Source organism: Myotis myotis, unplaced genomic scaffold, assembly GCF_014108235.1.
Source record: "Myotis myotis isolate mMyoMyo1 unplaced genomic scaffold, mMyoMyo1.p scaffold_m19_p_3, whole genome shotgun sequence".
Classification (NCBI taxonomy): domain Eukaryota; kingdom Metazoa; phylum Chordata; class Mammalia; order Chiroptera; family Vespertilionidae; genus Myotis; species Myotis myotis.
In genome coordinates, this window is record NW_023416335.1 from 171,902,592 (window position 1) to 171,910,220 (window position 7,629).

General features: G+C 37.6%; 1 pseudogene; it reads right to left on the minus strand.

The window, feature by feature from the left end:
* Positions 1–5,684: 5,684 nt before the first annotated feature.
* Positions 5,685–5,797, minus strand: LOC118652321 (annotated as a pseudogene).
* Positions 5,798–7,629: the final 1,832 nt, after the last annotated feature.

Genomic DNA, 7,629 nt, shown 5'->3' on the forward strand with positions numbered 1-7,629 from the left:
CTTACACATCTTATAGTATTTCAATGTATAAATGTCCTACAACTTATGTGTCCATTCTGTTGTTCATTCTTGAGATGTTTCCTGTTTCTGCTATTGCAGTGATTCTACAAAGATATCTGAGAATATTTCCTGGTGAAGAATTGCTGAGTCATTGGATATGCATACCTTCAACCATGCTACAGAATGCCAAATCGTGATCCAAAAGAGTTGGACCGTTCAAATTTCCACCAGCATGTGTCAGGGTTTCCATAGCCCCACATCATCATAAGTTGATGGTCTCAGGCTTCTTAGTTTTTGCAGATCAAATGGGTATCACACTTTGACTGTAATTTATATTTTCCTGATTACTAATAAAGATGGCTATCTTGTAATGTTTATAGGTCAATCTTCTTTCTTCTATAAGCTTTTTCAAATATTTTGCCCACTGTTCCTTTGGGTTGTTCATCTTTTTAGAGATGTTTTCAGCTCTTTCCATATTCTGGATCCTAAGACTTTGCTCAGAAATCATACAGATATTCTCTTAGATTGTCTTACAAAATATTATACAGTTCCCTAATCAAAACTATAATTCATTGTTGTGTATGTGGCACCAGGCTTCCATGTTGGCCCCATTTATCCCTGTCTCCCTTGTTCACACTGCTGTGTGTTATCCTCCCCCATGGAATAAGGCTTGCCTTGTGTAATAAATAGTATAAATAGCATATGCAGGAAGTATGGCTTTTGGCCATAATAAAAGACCTGCAGTTTCATTGTTCTCTGTATCACTAGCTGCAGGAGAAGCCAGCTGCCATGTTGTGAAGTCACTCAAGAAACCCTGTGGGGAGTCCATGTAGCTAGGAGCTGACCCCCACAGCCAAGACCCAGTGAGGAGCTGGATATCACCAGCCACATGGATGAGCCGTCTTAGACATGGGTCTGCCCATCTCAGTCATGCAGTTGGACAGAATACCTGACTAACGTTTGACTGCAACCTCCTGAGACTCTGAGACAGAACCACCAGGTAAGCAGTTCCTGAATGTCTGACCTGCAGAAACTGTGAAATAAATACTTACATTTGTTTGTAAGCCTAAATTTGAGGGTAATTTGTTGAACAGCAACAGATAATTAATACAACTGAGAATTCTGGTATGTAAGGTAGCATTTCGATTTCCATAGTTTTCACTTGAATAATCAGTCATTTCAGCATCATTTCTTTTTAAAGTCCTTCTTTATCTAATTTTAGCCTCCTTATTTTATTGCATTGGTCAATTTGTTTATCTTTGAGTTAATTTTTTATTAATTACTATCGCTTTATAATTTTTTATATTTGGAAGCCAGCTATGTACACCATTATACCACCAATGCACACTATTTTTTGTATCTAATAAGGCATACTTCAAGATTTCAATATTCTTCAAGAAAATCTTATCTATTTTTTAACCCTTTGGTCATATACATACATATATTTAATTTCAGAGTTATCTTATTTTCTACAAGAAAACCTGTTGGGTTTTTTTGTTTGTTTGTTTGTTTTTAGTATTTTAATACATTGCATATTATAATCCATGTGATCCCATGGTGAATTGCTGTATTTATTTGGAATTGTCTTTCAACAGTTTTATAATTTTCCTTGCAAAAAAATTATATGCATGTTCTACTAGCTTTATTCATTTTTATACACCAACATGAAGTATTTTAAAATGGAACTTTAAAAAAGATAACATTTAAAATAGAATAAAATATAACAAAGAGCTGAAGCCAGAAACTGGCACATAGTAAACACTCAATAAATATCTTAAAGAAGATTTATGAAAGAATAAATAAATTGATGAATGGGTAAATAAATAAATGGGCGAACATCTGCCATGTGTTTATTAAGTGACCAGTATGCCTACCTATAACTTACCTATTTCAGATACCATTCTTCTTAGGTACTCATATTTTCAAATGGATTTACCCCAACAATAAGCTGCGATGCTTCTAGATCTAACCTCAGTATGCCATTGATCTATATAATTAAAGCCTAAGCGACTGTTAGGGCAGAATGACCAGAACAACGGGTCACTATGATGCACCGCTCAGCCAGAAGCCGGGCTCATGGCTGGAGAGTGCAGAAGTGGTGGCAGGAGCCTCTCCCACCTCTGCAGCAGCACTAAGGAGCAGCAAGCCAAGCGGTAAGGAGCTAACAGGCGGGTGGTAAGGACTGTGAGAGGTATGTCTGACTGCCAGTTTAGGCCTGATCCCCGGGGGCATCGGGCCTAAGCCGCCAGGTGGACATCCCCCGAGGGGGCCCAGATTGCGAGAGGGCACAGGCCGGCTGAGGGACACCCCTCAACATGAATTTTGTGCATCGGGCCTCTAGCAGAGAAATAAAGAATTTAAAGGAATAGCTTCCAAGAGGTGCAAGACAGCGTTTTACACCAATGTCTCTTCTGTCCCAGAACTTCCTTTTCTTCTTTGTAACTTTGGGTGTGTGTAACTGAACACTCTGGCTAAGTATATTCAATTCAACTTACTCTCTCCTTCATTGGGGACTTCACAAACCTTTTCATGTATAAAATTAATCCAGATTTAAACTCTTCCTGTAGTTTAATTTATCATTTTCTTCTGTTATAAAGATTAGCCTCTTATTTATGTATATATATATATATATATATATATATATATATATATATATGTATGTATTTTTTAAAATATATTTTCATTGATTTCAGAGAGGAAGGGGGAGGGAGAGATAGAAACATCAATGATGAGAGAGAATCATTGATTAGCCACCTCCTGCACCCTCCCCTCCTTACTGGGAATCGAGCAACAACCGGACATCTGCCCTTGACTGGAATCAAACCCAGGACCCTTCAGTCTTCAGGCCGACACTCTATCCACTGAGCCAAATCAGTTTGGGCTTATTCAATGGAGAATATGACCCCCCAAAAAAGTTCCGAGAATTATATTAGGATCCCATCATCACTATTATTATCGTTAGTCCCACTGTGTATAGAATTTCTAAGTAGTATTTCCAAATGCTTAACTCTAGACATATCCTTCCTTGAAAAATTCTCTTAAGTCCCTTAGCAATTTAATACCGTCTGTTCTTTTTTCAAAATCTGAGGAAGAAACTGCAAGTTGGAATTGAACCAACAATATGTGTTCCTCTCAGTAGATAAGCAAAATTTCGTAAGAACTAAAATGATTCCAACAGATGTTTATCATGTAACTGCCAGAAAAGGCACTGGGAATCACAAAGGTAAGTTCAAATCTACTGCTTGGAAACTTCACCATAGCCAAGCATCTTTTTATGTAGGTATTCAATTGTTTTGAAGTACTTTTAAAACCTTCCTAAATTTTATCAAAAAAACAATTTTGAAATCTGTAGAACAATTCATGGATCTGTGTCCTAGATGGATTTGGCCAGGTCTGAGGGAGTAGATATGGATCTTTATTTTGGCTTTTAGTGGCTCCTTTATGTATAAACATACAAGGCTCTCCATGACCTGGCCATGGCTGATTTCTTGCCGCTTCCTATTCTACAAATCTCTTGCAACCATACCGAACTTATAGCATTTCCCAATGCATGGCATGCTATTTCACATCTTTGTGACTTTGCTCTTTCCCTAGAATGCTGCCATTACCCACCAGGCAAATACATACTGTGTTTTCAGAGTTAGCCCAGCATCACCTGTTCTAGGAAACCTCTTCTGCCTGCCATTCATCTCCCACAGGCATCTTTGGTACTCCCTCTCTCCACTCTAGATCTTTCTGTGGTATCTATAACACTGTGTTGGCTTACCAGGTATTTGCATTTGTGGTTCTTACTGAGAAATTATAAATTATTTGTAGGGTAGAACTGTATTGCCCATTTTTGGATTAGTAGCAGTTAGCGGTGTCTGACTTAGGGTATGGACTCATTGAATTCATCTTGAAGAAAATGGATGGATGGATGGATGGATGGATGGGTGAATAGATGGATGAATGAACAAATGAATACCTACATCTCTATCAATAATTTAATACTTACTTGTAAAATTTTAAATTTTTCTCTCCCATATTTTGAGATTTAGACGTGTGTTAAATGAAATCAGTTGTACACAGACCAGTGATGGCAACCTATGACACGCGTGTCAGAGGTGACACGCAAACTCATTTTTTTGGTTGATTTTTCTTTGTTAAATGGCATTTAAATATATAAAATAAATATCAAAAATATAAGTCTTTGTTTTACTATGGTTGCAAATATCGAAAAATTTCTATATGTGACACGGCACCAGAGTTAAGTTAGGGTTTTTCAAAATGCTGACACGCCAAGCTCAAAAGGTTCGCCATCACTGCACTAGACATTACTTTGCCTTTTCCTTTATTCCCCCGCTCATACAGAATGAATAACCCTACAAAGGTTAAGTAAACGTACTGTAATATTCCACAACATAGAAAAGGCATATCTAAAACATCACAGTGCAGACACTTTGTTTCCCATGTTTGACATACTTGCGGTGTAAAACTAAAAATATGGAAAAGAAAGAATACTTAAAAATGATACCATTACAATATGCCATTTATATGCCTGAAATTATAGTGTTCTTTAAATGTTCCCTCTTTAATTTAATATGCACAATCAGCCTATAATATTTGTTGGTATTTTCCTCATGTGCAGGTAAGGAAACAGAGTCTCAGAAACATTTAATGTATTTTCCCAAGTTACACAAAGTGATGTCGACTCTGGTCTTTCTAACATGAAAGCCCATGGTTTTTGTTTTGTTTTCCTTTTTTCTCTCTTCTTTTTCTTTTTCTATTGTGCAAAAAAACTTAACATGTTGTCTACCCTCTTAAAAGTGTTTAGGCCTGGCTGGTGTGGCTCAGTGGTTGAGCATTGACCTGTGAACCAGGAGGTCAAGGTTCAATTCCTAATCTGGGCACATGCCCAGGTTGTGGGCTCATTCCTCAGTGTGAAGTGTGCAGAAGGCATCCAATCAATGATTCGCTCTCATCATTGATGTTTCTCTCTCTTTTTCCCTTTCCCCTCCTCTTTGAAATCAATCAATAAATATATATATATATGTATATTTAAAAAATGTTTAAGTGTACAATACAGTATCATTAACTATAGGCACAATGTTGTACAGCAAATCTCTAGAGCTTAATGATCTCATATAAGTGAAACTTTGTACCAGTTGAATTGCAGCTCCCCATTTCCCCCTCCTCCCAGCCCTGGCAGAACCATTTTGCCTTCTATTTCCACGTGTTTGACAATTTTAGATACCTTGTATAAGTGGAATCGTACAGTATTTATCCTTCTGAAAGTCTGTGTTTTAATTTATTAACTCTTTGAAAAGTAACACTAATAAACCATAGCATGTTAACATACTTATGAACAATAACTATTTAAAAAAAAACAGTTAAAAGGGTGACATAGTTTTACATATCACTACCAATTTCATTAAAATGTTTGAACTATTGGGAAGCATCAAGTTTGTGCTGGCAACACACTTTTTCCAAAATGTAACTCTTCTGTCAAAACTCACTGACAACAAATACTGTCAGCTGTTTTCCTTCAAGTAGCAAACTCACTTTATTCATTTTTGAGAAAATTTTTTCCCAAAAATCAAGTCTGAATAGGTAATTTGTCAGTGTTTTCCCTTTTTTTTCTTTTTCTCCTTGTTCTTCTCTCTCTCTCTCTCTCTCTCTCTCTCTCTCTCTCTCTCTCTCTCTCTCTCTCTCTCTACCAAATGTATCCCTAAGGCCCATGAGTCACGGTGTTTCTATGGCAGCCTTCTGGCCAGAGCCGGCCATGGGTGCAGCAGGCACCGAATCTGACACGGCTGCAGGTCAGTGCTATTTTAAATATGTTCTGTTTAGTGAAAAGAAGTGGCCACTTCAACTTGCAACTCACTTGCATAAATGCTTTCTTTTTCAAGACAACAATGATAATTTTGTAAATAGCGGAAGAGTTCTAGGTGTATTTCCCATTTCATCACAAGACATGTTCTTAAGGGTTGAGAGTTAATAACATTACTAATTGCTACTACTTCATCAAGGATATTCGTAAGTGAAGCAGGCTGTTGGCAAATACAATGATTATTTGTATAATTTGGTGCCACTCTGAGGATTCGTGCTAACGTGCCAGCAGTGGTGTTCATTATTGCTTTAGCACCATCAGTGCATGTGTCAATACAGTGAAAAGGAAAATAACCTCTTTATTACTTATTGTTAAAAAGTTTTGACTTCATGGAGCCCTGAAAGGTTATTGGGGTCTCCTGGGGTTCCTTAGCTACACATTGAGAACTATACAAAGCTATTGCCACAGCCTCTCCCTGCTCTTCTCCCATCTGAGCCCTGTAACACTCTAAATCAGATGACGTTACCCTTCTGCACCAAACTGCCTGGACTTCTCATTTTCATGCGGAGCAATGTGGGATGCCCTGATCCTTCTCATCTCAACTCCTGCCACTTTCTCAACTGCCTATCTTCCTCAAATCCGATGTGGCCTCATGGCTCTGGAACACTTCGAGCAAGCTTCTCTCTATTCTTTCTGCACAGGGCATTTTTTTCCCCCTCACAGATTTTTCATGGCTCATTTTTTCTCTCCTTTTAGATTTCTGTCTAAATATCACCTCATGGGAAGTCCTCCTCTGACCACAAGCTACAGCTGCATCTCCATCATCCTGTAAACCCTTACACTGCTGTCCTTTCCTTTTTGCCTCTTGTTTGTTTGTTGTCTGAGTCCCCACACTAAACCTCAGTTCCATGATTGGGAAGCCCTGTCCCAAATCAACACGCTACTTTCCAGTGTAAGGCGTTATTAGGTGCAGGATTTGTATGAAAGGCAGGTAGGGAGTCTGCTAAGTCATTATGCAGACCACTTGAATGTCTAATGATCACGATTATGAGGATGACCATAAAAACATGTAACTTTATGACAGTGGTTCTCAATCTTCTGGCCCTTTAAATACAGTTCCTCATGTTGTGACCCCCAACCTTAAAATTATTTTTGTTGTTACTTCATAACTGTAATTTTGCTACTGTTATGAATTGTAATGTAAATATCTGATATGCAGGATGGTCTTAGGCAGCCCCTGTGAGAGGGTCGTTCGACCGCCAAAGGGGTCGCGACCCACAGGTTGAGAACCACTGCTTTATGAAAATCCACATAAAACGGAATCAACTAATTTTTATACTTACTATACTACAATGTCAATACACAAAAGTCAATTAACTTTTATACACTAGTGATGATCAATCTGAACATGAAATTAAAGCAATTCCATTTATAATAGCATCACACATAATAAAATGCTTAGGAATAAATTTAATTTTAAAAATGAGACTTGGGTATAATGAAAACTACAAAGCATAAGCAAGTGGAAGGACATCCCATATTCATAGTTAAGAATATTTAATATTGTTAAGACAGCTGTACTAATTCTCAAACTGATCTACAGGTTTAATCCAATTCCTCTCAAAACCCCATCTGGTTTTATTTGCAGAAATTGGCTATATGATCCTAAAATTCATATAAAAATTTGAGGGATTCAGAAGAGCCAAAATAATCTTGAAAAAGAAGAGCTATGTTTTAGAAGAATAGTCCTTTCAACAAAGGATACCAGGACAGCTGTATATCCACATACAAAAGAATGAAATCAGATGCCTTCCCACAAC